This window comes from Neofelis nebulosa, chromosome 7 (genome assembly GCF_028018385.1).
Source record: "Neofelis nebulosa isolate mNeoNeb1 chromosome 7, mNeoNeb1.pri, whole genome shotgun sequence".
In the NCBI taxonomy this organism is placed as follows: Eukaryota; Metazoa; Chordata; class Mammalia; order Carnivora; family Felidae; genus Neofelis; species Neofelis nebulosa.
In genome coordinates this window covers 91447748-91461878 of record NC_080788.1, presented here as the reverse complement: position 1 = coordinate 91461878, position 14131 = coordinate 91447748, and positions in this window count along the sequence as shown.

The following is a 14131-nucleotide window of genomic DNA, read 5'->3' as shown; positions in this document are numbered from 1 at the left end:
GAGAGAGCAAATGACAGAGGAACAGAGAGAGAAGGAGACAGAGGTTGAAAAAGAATTCCAAGCAGGCTCCATGCTGTCAGTGCAGAGCCCTATGCAGGGCTCAAACTCACAACTGTGAGATAATGACCTGATCTGAAATCAAGAGTTGGTGGGGCTTAACCAACTGAGCCACCCAGGTATCCTAAGACCCCATATATAGAAAACCCAAAAGACCCCACCAAAAAACTACTACATCTGATCAATTAATTCAGTAAAGTCACAGGATACAAAATCAATGTACAGAACTCTCTTGTATTCCTATACACTAATAATGAAGTAGCAGAAAGTGCAATTAAGAAAACAATCCCATTTACAATTGCACACACACACACACACACACACACACACACACACACGTGTATATATATGGAATAACCTTAACCAAAGAGGTGAAAGACCTGTACTCTGAAAACTATGAACCACTGATGAAAGAAACTGAAGACAACACAAAGAATGTAAAATCATTCCATGCTCATGAATTGGAAGAACAAATATTGTTAAAATGTCTATACTACCCAAAGCAATCTACAGACTTAATAAAATCCCTTTCAAAATACCAATGGAAGTTTTCACAGAACTAGAACAAACAATCCTAAAATTTGTATAGAACCACAAAAGACCTCAAGCAGCAAAATCAATCTTGAAAAAGAAAAACAAAATTGGAAGCATCACAATTACAGATCTGCAGTTATAATACAAAGTGGTAGTCATTAAAATAGTGTGGTACTGGCAAAAAAATATAGACACATAGATGAATAGAACACAAAACCTAGAAATAAACCCACAATTATATAACCAATTAATCTTTGACAAAGGAGGAATGAACATGCAATGTGAAAAGTATCTTCCACAAATGATACTGGGAAAACTAATAGTCAATGCAAAAAAAATGAAATTGGACCACTTTCTTTCACCATATACAAGAGTGAACTAACAATGGATTAAGAACTTAAATGTGAGCCCTGAAACCATAAAATCCTAGAAGAGGTCACAGGCAGTAATCTCTCTGACCTCAGCCATAACATGTTTCTAGATGTGTCTTCTGAGGCAAGGCAAACAAAAGCAAAAAAAAAACAAACAAACATTGGGACTACATTAAAAAAAGCTTCTGCACATCAAGGGAAAAAATCAAAACTAAAATGCAACCTACTGAATGAGAGTAGATATTTGCAAATGACTTATCTGATAAAGGGTTAGTATCCAAAATATATAAAGAACTTATACAACTCAATATCCCCAAAATAATCAAATTTAAAAATGGGCAGATATGAATAGACATTACTCCAAAGAAGACATCCAGATGGTCAACACAAAAAAATCAACAACACAAGAATCAACAACACAAGAAACAAGTGCTGGCAAAGATGTGCAGAAAAAGGAACCTTCTTGAATAATTGGTGGGAATGCAAATTGATGCAGCTACTGTGGAAAACAGTATAGAGGTTCCTCAAAAAAATAAAAATAGAACTATCCTATGATCCAAGAACCACATTGATGGGTATTGACCCAGAAATGCAAAAACATTAATTCAAAGGGATACATGCATCCCTATGTTTATGGAAACATTATTTACAATAGCCAAATTATGTAAGTAGCCCATATGTGTATATATATATTTCATATATATATATGTATATATGTGTGTGTGTATATATATATATATATATATATGTGTGTGTGTATATATATTTCAGCTATTAAAAAATAATGAAATCTTGCCTTTTGCAACAACATAAAGTTAGTATAATGCTAACTGAAATAAGTCAGAGAAAGACGAATACTATATATCATTCATGTGTGTAGTTTAAGAAACAAATGAGAAGGAAAAAGAACGAGAGAGAGTGAAACTAAGAAACAGGATCTTAATTAACTACAGAGAACAAACAGATGGTTTATCAGAGTGGAGGTTGGCGGGAAGGAGGATAGGGTAAATAGGGGATGGGGACTGAGGAGCACATTTTTTATGATGAGAAAAAAAAGAAAAGAAAATGGAAAAAGAGATAAATGTGTGAGATGATGGATATGTTCATCTAGTTAATGTGTTCATCAACTAGATAGGGGGATTCCTTTCACAAAGTATACATACATTCACCACAATGTACACCTGAAATATCTTACAATTTCTGCATTATACCTCAATAAAGTCAGAAAAAAGGAGAAAAAAGATTAATTCCCCAAGATAAACACTATTTTACGTGTTGAATGTGCACTCATCTCACTTTTCATGTCTGCCTAATGAAAATTAACTTATGTTAGCATCAGAAATTTACAGTCTTATAAGCTATTTACTCATCACTCTATAAGGTCTTTCAAATAAAATTAAGATGTGACTACTTATTAGATGGGTAGACAAAAAAAGATTAGAGTGAATCCAATTCTTCTATTAACATATTCTTGAGATTTGGGGAGAAAACTCATTGCTCTGGGCTTGTTTTGCTGTTGGATCAACACGGTTTACTAATCCTTTGTTATAGCACCACTACTTACTGCCTCTCTCCTTTACCAGAAAGACCAAAAGCAGCAGAACCAGATCAAGTCTCCAACCAGAGGGTGCCTTTAGGCAGATAGCAACCGTTTAAGGATTACCAGAACTCAGAAATTTATCGTGACTGTCACAAATTTTTCTTCATCACATCAGAATTGAGTTCTTACTAGTCCCTCTTCACAAAGGTGTTATTTCAGTAGTAAGCGAGTGTGTTTGTATGTGTGTAAGAGAGACAAAGAGAAACCAGTGTGGGACATAGAAGTGTGCAGGTAGTTCAGAAGAAAATAGCTTCTCTGAATTAGCTTATTTCCTCCCAAATACGTTGCAAGATAGAAGTCTCAAAACCATTAGAATCTTCTATTACTTAAGCTCAATATTAGGATAGCCTTAGTCTCCATTTATATAAATGGAAGAAACATCTCATACAAAGCACTTTACCATTTTCCCAAATCCCAATATTAAATAAACACAAGACATTTTTTAAGTCTCTATATTCCCGATTTCAAATGACACTTGTGACATCTGGTAAATTGACTGCTTGACTGACCATACCTAAATATTGACATGGAATTACTGCCCATTTTGATGATGTGGAAAGTCACAGAGCTTCATCTTCTTCTAGCTCATTAATGACTTGCATTAAAATATTCATGGGAAGCTCAGAAAATGTGTGAATTCTGTGAATTTGGGAGGCATGATGATCAAGTCCAAGATCTTGACAGGCTCAAGTGATGGGCCAAATTTAACAAGACGTATTTAATCAAAATAATTATAAGGTTACACAAGGGATATCTTATGTCCAAAAACCCTAATTGCACAAAAATGATTGGAAAGAAATGTGGCTTACCAGCAAAAACTATGGTAGAAAATAATGAAGCAGCTTAGGAGTTTTGACTGATATTGTCTCTCTCAATGTTCTCTCAGTATTAATTGCCAATGTAGTGAGATGAACATAAAAGCAAGTTTCATCTTCATTTTAATTGATTAAAACTATACATCTACAGCTTGATAACTATTATGGTCAAACCACACCTAGATTTTTTTCTGTAGTTATTCAATCTGCTTTTTAAAAAGAATTAAAGATAGAAGGAAACCCAGGTGAGTATGATCAGTTAATAAACTTATAAATATTGAAAAAATTTATAAAAATAGTTGAAAATCTTTAAATCTTTATCGTATCTGCAGGCACTTATGTGGATAAGGTATGAATATTGTACAATCTTAAGGTACTGATAAAGCTGAAAATTACTGATTTCAACTTCTTATGAAGTAAAAAGGTAATGAGTAAATAATGTTTGTAGAATGTAGAATGTTTATGTACCAAGTGCTGTGTAATTGAATTTCAGAACAGTTGTTACTTTGCCTATTGGACACAGAAAGTGAATGCTCGATTGAGTTTTCAAACTCAGATTTGACCATATCCAAAGTCTTTGATAATTACAATTAACCCTTTTCTTATTATAGAAAGTTTTTCTGTCAGATGGGCCCACGGGTGAAATGAGCCAGCTGAAAAGGCAATGTGTTTTAAAAACATTGGAAATGTTCAGTCATGGGATGAAAAACCATTTGATATTTAATGAATTCTACTAAAAATACCTTTCTCCTAAATTATCATCTTTACAAATGCAATGTTTCGTTTAGTGTGTTCAAAGTATTTCCATAAAGCTGTGGTTCTTTGAAGATTTTGTGAATCTCTCATAACTAAACAAAGAATCACATTCAACTAGAGTCAAGTACTACACTAATGTCGATTCACTACTAACTGAAAAAAAAATTAAGAAAGCACAATGTAAGCTCACAGACTTCAGAACTTTGGTCAGAGAAATTATGTAGTCCATGTTTGTATCTATACATATGTACTTCACATAAATGTATATGTGTGTGTATTGACTAGGATTCCCTAATGCTTTCTAATTATAGATAATAATTACAATGCTTATAGATAATTTAATATGTTCCAGGTTCTATAATTCTATTCATAAGATATTTAATCCTCACAACAATCCCATAGGGCAGATTTTACAGATGAAGTGACTGAGTCATAGAAACATTGAATTACTTGTTCAAAACCACACAAATAGAGAGTGCCTAAACACAATTAAAACTAAGAAGTCTTACTGCTAAGTACATACTCTTGACTACTAAGGATGCTGCCTCTCATAATTATCTGCCACAGTAATTAAAATAACAAATAACTTAAATATAAATGTCTTACTTTTCGAATTTTAGTTTTCACTGGGTGAGCATGTAAAAAGTCTAAATATGTAATATATGTAATTTTAATAATATAATTTATTTCAGGTAAGTGCTAAATATTTTGTTTTATATTTTAAACTTAAGTTTATCTCCTAATGCCTTTATTTATTTAGCCATATAATATGGAACTCTCATGTGTATATTGAGCATTATCTCTACTAACCTATTTTACAAAAATCTAATGAGTTCAGCTATGCTTAACACAAATACACAAATCCTTACAATATGCTAGGCACTGCATTATATGCTAGAGAATGTTCCACAAGAATACTATAAGGTCTCTTCCTACAAAAACCATACTATTTGCGGAGATAAAAGTTGTAAAAATATTACAAATCAATGTTATATATGCTATACTTATATAAAAGTGTAGGAATAGAACAGACTGTTTTGGGGAGGGCATGCCAAGCACTGCACTGGGAAATGGTCCAGTGAAACCTCAGCAGTATGTCAGCTGAGTAAGCTTTTGAAAAATGGATATGGGTTTAGCAACCAACAGAGACTTCATGCACAATAGGAAGGAGGGACTGTGTTTACAAAACATGAAAGAATAAAACAGCTGAGTGGGCAATGGAAGCTATATATAGTTCAGTAAGGGAGTAAAGAATGAGGGTCAGAGTGATGTGGGGCATGAGCCTGAAGATATTTGAAGAGTAGGCAACATGTAAGGAGGTACTAATACTCTGTCCTTTATCCAGCAAGGATCCAAGCAGCATCCCAAAGAGGAGAATGATGTGTGGATTATTCTGATGGTAGTGGGGAATTTGAGCTGGAGGTAGGATCAGGGAAAACAGCTAGCAGTAGTAAGAACAGTTAGGAGGCTATGCTGCTATAGTCTCTATGAGGTTTTGAGGGCCTGAACTCAAATATGTAGTAAAGATGGAGAGAACAGAAGTTGAGGAAATTTAAGGAGGTCTAGAAGGCCTTGCTTGAGTAATTAAAGGAACAGTGGGTCATACCACAAAATAAGATATCTTGGTTGGATAATTACAGGGATAGCGGTGCAACTAAACAAAATTTTAAATACAGAGCAAACAATTGCTTTGGTGAGAAAAAGAGAAAATACACACTCAGTAATGGAGTTTGAGGGGCCTTGTGTCATCCATGAGAAATCTGAATATATGAATCTGGCACTCAGAGGATAGACAAAACCAGTATTTTTGCATATATGGTTGGTAATTAAAAATGACGCATGTTATTGCAATCACCCATGGAAAATAAATGAAAAAAAAACAATGGAAAGCCCTACAACAAATATGAACATATAAATCAATGTATAAAGTTGATGATATTATTATTAAACACTTGCACCGTGGGACTGATAACAGAAGAGGCAACTAATCTTTGGTTTCCGTGGTGGAGACAATGCTGATATAATAATGGTAATAAAGTGCAGGTCTTTATTTAAGTTACAGATTGAAACAGATGACAAGACAGGTAATTTGTTTTGCTCAGACTCGGGCCTACCCTAGGGTTACCATGGAAGAAATTGGCACTAAATTACTATCAGATTTAGGTCAAAGCAATATCATGAGCTTTTCTTAGGGCAGAAATTCAATGAATTTTTGTGGACAGCCTACAGAATCCTTTTTATTTTTTTTCACTTTACAGATCAGGCATGAGAAGAGCAGATATTTTTCTATTAGAACTAATTTATCCTGAAACTTTCCTGTATCAGCTTAATACTTCAGAAACATTTATTTTTCAATCTATAATGATTAATTAGAAAATGTCCAACTGCTATGGAGCTGGTCTGAGGCTGTGCATGCAGACAACACAGTAGGAGCCTAGCCATTCATATCTCATAGAATAAAGATGTTCATTTAAAAAAATAATAACCTCTGAACTGCTTAGAAAATCCTTATAAAACCACATTTCCATAAAATTCCTTTACAGGGAGCAAATGTGATCTTTAAGGAAAATGTCTTCAGTTACTTTCTACTGTTGTGTTAACAAAAGTTCCCACTTCCTGAGTTAAACAATGTAATTTGTATAGCGGAAGGTTCTCTGCCAATCAAAGAACAAAGTAGTTGTGCTTTGGACTTTGTGTTTGACACTATTTTTTCTCTTTCAGCAACTACAGAACAAACACAATGCAAGCTTAGGTGGGAAATGTCTAAAATTTAGTTGAAACAATAAGTTTGTATATAAATTCAGATGAGAAGCAGGTAAAATCAATTCCAGGAAAGTTCAGTGGAGGAACTTCAAAAGATAACTGGAACATCGAGAAAAAAATTTGTGGTAGAGATCGACATTGGGAAAAGCTTGTATGTTGTAAAAGAGAAAAAAACAAAACAAAACTCAGGTAATGAATTGATCAAAGCCTCACTCAGATTATCAAATTATGATAAGCCAGCGTAAGTAATGTATAGTTGAAAATATAAAATATTCACATCTCAGTTTAATTTTTTGAAGGTTTTGTTTCATCAGTGAAGAATTTTGAGTCCCTCTAAAGAATCCAGTGCAATCCTCACTCCGTGGCATACAAACCCCTCTGAAACCTAAATTTTGTTTACCTGTAAACCATCATCACATATACTCTGGAACAGTCAATAAATAATGTATTCAAAATTTCATTAAACTTCTAAACATCTTTAAGAATTTGCCCAAAATGTTCACTCTGTCTCGAATATTTTTCTTAAATTATGGCAATTTATGAAAATTACACTTTCTGTAAAGTTTCACTTCTAATGTCACCTATATTGTAAAAATTCCCTTTCCCCTAAGTTATTATTAATTACCTCCTTTGATGTGAAATGTATCTATATACTTTCATTTATCTATTTGTGTGTATGTGTATACACTTACTTATACAACTAATTTAATACTTGCTAATTCAGTTCACCAATTCAGCTGGGGGTTTGTGTCTTATAAACTTAAAGACTCAAAATATTTATTTTCTGTAGCCCATAATGCTTAACAGAATTTTTCCATGAGAAACACTTAAAAACATGTTAAGCACACTTACCCGTACATATACATATGCATTCAGACCAGAATTTAATTCATGATCCATGTTTTTCATATTAGATGTTAAAACAAATCTATATGGCCTTTACCACTGGGACTGATTATGATGATAACAGATTCATATAAATCTACAGTGTTTTAGATAGCTAGGAAGACACTTTTTGCTCCCTTTCCACAGTAGAGAGTTAGTGCAGGAAGTGGTTTCCCAGCCTTTGACATTTAGGTCTGGCATTGTTACTGATTCTTGCCAACAGAATACAAATAGAATCGACATGTGTTAATCTCTAATTTTATAAAGAGGCAGGTGTTCCTTCTCTATTTTTTTTTTTTTTTGTCCTTCTACAAAGCCTTGTGGATAGCAATGCTGCATCCGGAGAATCTTAACATGGAAAAAGTTGAAGACTCACTCTGATCCTGCAGGGAAACTTTAGAGTGTAAATTATACTTCATTGTGCAATGCTGGCCTTTTATATCCTCAAATCAGTCCACCAGTCAGTCAGTGGCTAAAGGTACCCACTGGTGATACAACTCCCACAGGCACTTCTGACTCTCTGTGCATGTATGCAAAGTGGTTCAAGTAGCTCCTGGAAGAGAGTCACAGGTATAGTTCTTAGCAGCAAAAGAACACAGAAACCAGGGGAGGAATGCATAGACATAGTGAAAGAGACCTGAGGGCATCTGAGTAGAGCACGGATAGCATCTGCTACACACACTATGTAGCCAAACATCATCTAGCCATAATGAGCATGACTAGAGTCCCGACAGTACCTAATATAACTCCCTACCTTGGAGGAGATTCTAACCAGATATTAACAGCCTTCTTTCATACTATCTTCAAAACTTTTGGGAAAAAATAACTATCAGAAATAATAACTGAAAATTATAAAAGGCACTATTTTTCATATTCATAAGCATTCATATAGACACACATAGGAAACACACATAGGAATGTGTCTACCCTAAAAATAACATAAATGGAACTCATTATTCAAAGATTACATCTAGCAATGGGTTCTGTCCAATGTCAGGGGCCTGGAAAAGGGAATATTACCATTAAAGCTTCAGTGATTTCACATAATGATCTCAGAGAGTTGAATTTCCATAAAAACTAAAATTTAATCTCAACAATTCACAGGTATATCAAATTTTAGAGGGTCAGTTGATTCAAAATTAGTTTCTAGAATAGGATGGTTGGAAAGCATCCCCTTTATTTTCCCCAAAGTAGACAAAACTAACAATGACTCCCTCAAAGAGTGACTGCAACAGTATGGGTGATAGTGACCATGAGTGAAAACCCACATGAGTCATGGCAGATACAACATCAACAACAGCAGGAAAATTAGCAACTGTAGTGACTCTCCCCTCAATACTAGAGACTTGGACATAGTTGTGACCGCAGTAAGGTTAATAATGACACCAAGCCAGAGCAATGACAGCCTCAGAGGTCGAGGGAGTCATAATAAGCAACTAGAAGCAGATTTCAGGATTCATGTTGGTCAGAATCCCATTCACATATATATGGATATTCAGACACTTGTGGAATTGTGATGAGGTCTCTAAAAACATCATTGACAAAAACTCTTTATCAACTTTAAAAGCCTTGAAGATAAGGCGAAAAATTGATTCTCATGTAGTTATTTACTGACGGTGAAAATAATGGAGCAAGGCAACAGTATAACAGAAGGCAAACAAGGGTAAGAGCATCTTGACAGTGCTGATGAAAGTGGAATTAAACAAAAAAGTTTCACAAGGGTGGCCAGAAAGATATGTAGGAAAAGAATATTGCTCTGATGTTATAGAACTGACTTAGTTTGAACTGAAGAGACTGATCAGATCACAAGGGAGCCATCAGATCTTCTTTCAAGTCATTAAATATGGGGTTTACATAAAGGATTAATGAGAACACATGTAAATCCCAAGAAAATATATGAACCTCTGGGGCAAAATATAGCTATGTTGGCTAGTTGGTTATTAGAAAAAGCTAGACGAAAATCTGTTTTCTAACTTTTAAAACACTGCTCTTTTACATACGTGACACGACCCATCATTTCACCATCCATTGTTTTCCTTGATTTGGATCCCGAGGAAATGTTTTACTTGAAGGAAGTGAAACTGTGGGAAATCAAATAGTTATGTCCTGTGTTAGGAGATTATAGGGAATGCATTGCAAAGCAGAACATTGCCTTCTGGCCTTGCTGAAAACAGTGGTCAGTATCTAATTAGTGCGTATATAGGGGTTGGCCTGTGCTCATGAATTCCTTAGACCAGATTATCTATGGAATATCTTACCTTGTTCTCAACTCTGCTTTCTGCATCTGCTCTTTTGTAGCCTTAGGAATACCTTTCTATATGTTCTTATTGGCATGTAGCCCAGGGACATATTATGCAACATTTTCCCTATAACGTATGCGTAATAAATATGGGAGCATGAGAGCAGCTCAGGAGACTTACCTTAGACTCCCTCTCACCTCTCTTGACTTGCATGGAGTCTCAAGTAATCCTTTCTGCCACGCCCGCCTTTGCTGGACAAAGCCAAAAGCCAAACTCACATGAAACAAAGTATACACTAGTAAAATTCAGTGTAGGAAACTTATGCAAAATTTTTTAACTCAGTGGGCTTGCCTTACTTTTTTATATTAAATTTCCAGAAGGAAAAGCCAGAATTAAGTATTTTTTATTCTAAAAAAATTATGCATATATATATATATATATACACATATATACACACACATATATTAATAAAATATAACATTTTTGGCAAAGAAACATCTATTGCAATTTATTAAACTGAATTGTTCAGCTTGCAGTAATATATCATTAATAAGTATTATTTTTTACTTTTCCTATTAAAACCAAACTGGAGGATAGAATCATATATGAAAACAGTTGTTTTGCCATTAAAATTCTTAGGAGTTAATTCTCCGTATTTATTGTTTACATTTTTTAGAATTTCCTTCCCATTAAACTTTTTCTTTATAATCACGTATATTTACCCAATAATTTTAAGTTTTATGTGTCTTCATTGTTGTATATCCTAATAGTATTAAGCATTCAAGGACTCTCTGAGATCTTATTTTCCTATTCTATTTTAGAAGTCCTGTAACTTTATACTCATTGTTTGGGTGGGGCTAACATCTTCATGAGCAAAGCACTCATAAATTCAGAAAACTATTTTTCAAAACTAATAGTCACTTGAATTTTTCAATTAAATGTAATGACTAAGTAGATTATTTTAATATTCAGTAATCTTTCTTATATCACATTTTTGTTATAACTATATGTATTTGTATATAATCAATATAATAATATACCACATACTATATAATATTTTATATATCACTATCACTTGTCTATATTTTAAAATATTACTATATAAATAGAAAAATTGAAATGATAGAACTTTGATTAACTTCAATAGAAGCGATCTACAATCAGATAGTGAATAATAGATTTCTCTTTTACATCTATGCTCATATGAGACATAGCTGTAATCTGATCAATATTTCTATTTTTTGGATTCCCTTTTAATATTATTAGAAATAAATCATAAAACATTTATGGTCACAATCAATTCTGCCTATCAAGGCTGATCCAATTTCATCTACATCCGTACTTATTTATGCTTCTTCTTAGGCAAGGCCACTTGCTCTAGGGAATACAAAATTACGTAATGAACAGTTACCTCAAAGAGCTTGCAACTAACTATTAAAGTTCTACTTTAAACCAATTCAGGAGAAAGTGAAATAAATGAATTAAAGATCAAAGGAAAATGCTATTACACACCTGTGACTGTACTGGAAAAGCCCATTTCATTAAAATTGTTTCATAAGACATATACTCTGAAATTTTCAATGACCTTGAGTTACACATTGGCTCACCTACTCCAACATCAATGATAGATCAAATTGGGCATGAGATTGGTTGTTTGGAGACTTCATTTCTTTTTTTTTTTTTGAACCTAAGATACTTTGGGCAAATAAATTTACCTTTTCTTAATATGAATTTCCCCTACTACTATCCTTAATTTTATATATTCAAGAATTTTTTTAAGATACTTTAACATCCCAGCATTTTTAATATTTGCATTACTACCTTTCGTCTTGACAGTTCCCGGTCAACCCTTTTTGTATATCCTGGCTTTTTTGTGATGTTTGGCAAGCGTCCAATAATTTCAGAGAACTCAGGTTTTATCACACATATTGTATCCCCTAAGAATTCAGCCTGGAAGATTTCACATTTTTACTCCAAATAGAATAAGGATACATGCGGTATTCTCATCTTTATAGCCAAGTTGAAAGTATGATTCTGGAGCTGAGTGTAAAGTTCAGACTGGAGATTTGCTTCTCAAATGTGGCACTCCAGTAAGGTGCAACAGAAAGAAAGAAAAGAGAGGTCATTATAGAAATTATTCAGTATTTGCTACCATTTGTCTTGAGAACGTAATATTTCTGCCATTTTGCATTCTAATTGCCACACATCGTTAAGGTACAGTTGGAATGAGAATGAGGACATGGACTAGATTTTAGTAAAGTTTTCATATACTGCAGCTCAAAAATCTTTGTGAATTCCTCACTGTCTAAACGATGTCTGTACCAGGCTATAATCTAACTCTTACATCATAGGTTAGGACTATATGGCTAATTGAACCTATGAAGACTCTGCTTCTTTGTCATAATTTATCTTAATGCAGGACATGGCACACTTTCTGTAAAGAAGTGAAAACATATAATATGCTATAAAATAAAAGAGCTTTAGTCAAGTAGACTGATTTAAATGGACTGACTTTTCATGTTTTCTGGTCTTGTGGTCTACTTTATGAAGCTTCTGTCTCAGAGCAGAAAACTGAAATGGGAATGTGGGATGAAAAGCTATCATGGGGATTCCAGACACAAGTGATAACTTATTCTTACTGCTTACTAGAAAATGTCTTCATTCAATATTTATCCTTTACAAAGGAGGTGGCTTATGAATATAGAAGTAAAATACTGTGAAACTGAATACTCCCAATTAATCTTTTACTAGAGTCATGGAAGATCCCCTTCTTACTTCTAAGAATAATATTTTTTGTCTTAAAGTTTATAATTAGTTCAAGTGATTTGCCAATGGTGTATATGTGTGTGTGTGTGTGTGTGTGTGTGTGTGTGTACATACGTATCTTTGCAACTATTGTCTTGCCCTTCTAATGTTTACAAATATTACTAGAGATGATAATAAAATAAAGTTTAGCAAACATTCATAGAGGTAGAAAAATCCTCAAATTGTCATTTTTCATGCTATTCACTAAGAAAATCAGAATTAAAGCATCTGTTTGGCTTCTTTTAGTATCTTATTTTATAGCTCCACAGAGGAAAGTGTTTCTTGGATACCTTTCATTTGTTTGAGAAGTGATACTCTCAAAAAGTTTTCCTTATGTTTCAAATACTTTTTTTTCCAAAATTAATTTAGCTTTTCCTTTACGTAGACATACGTATGTACCTTTGTAACAAATTCAACATTTTATGCACTTATTAAGGTGTATTATTTCCAAAGCACATTATATTTAAACATGCAGTTCAATGATGATGCTGCATCTTAATATCTGTTTTTGTGTAAAGACATAAATATATTTAATACCAGTCTTAAATGTTATTGTCCTTATGAACAATAAAGATAATAATATGAACCTATTTCATGATGTTTCACTCAATTCTATTTCTTTATCCTTCATTAAAGCACTATAAACTGCAACTCTGCAGTAATAAGCTTTCTTCACATTGCTAACCTTAGATGCATTGATATCTCCATCCTTCACTTAATCAGATACAGACTAAAATATGTATATATGTTAGTAGAATATTTTCATAGTTTTAATTAAACTGATATCATATGCTAAAAGGGGAGCACAGGCAAAAATATAGATAAAAGATAGCTCGTGGTGGTTTAGGACATGGAGGCATCAATTAATGACTAGAAGTTAGGGGTATAGAGGTACGTGGAGATAGCTTAGGTCAGTGCATCCTACATAATTAAAAAAATTATAAAATTCATGACAATTTATTTGAATTTAACTATACAGAAAAAGAAGACTTCATTTTCTCTTCTTTTTGAGAAATAAAATCACACACCAGCCGTACAAAGGATAGGCTAGAGATGTAACAGAGATGTAACAGCAAGATTCCTTACGAAACCCTTACTTTTGCATAGGAAGCAAAATTTTACCTCTAGTTTCTGAGGGTCTTCAGCTGAGCCTGAGGATTAAATTGACATAAAACAGATTAACAGAAGAGAAGCATAGAAATTTATTTGATATATGTTTTCAGTGACACAGAAGTTTTCACAAGGAAATTAACTTCCAAAGAAGCAGCAAAACCTAAATGTTTTACATTAGGTTGAACATAGGGA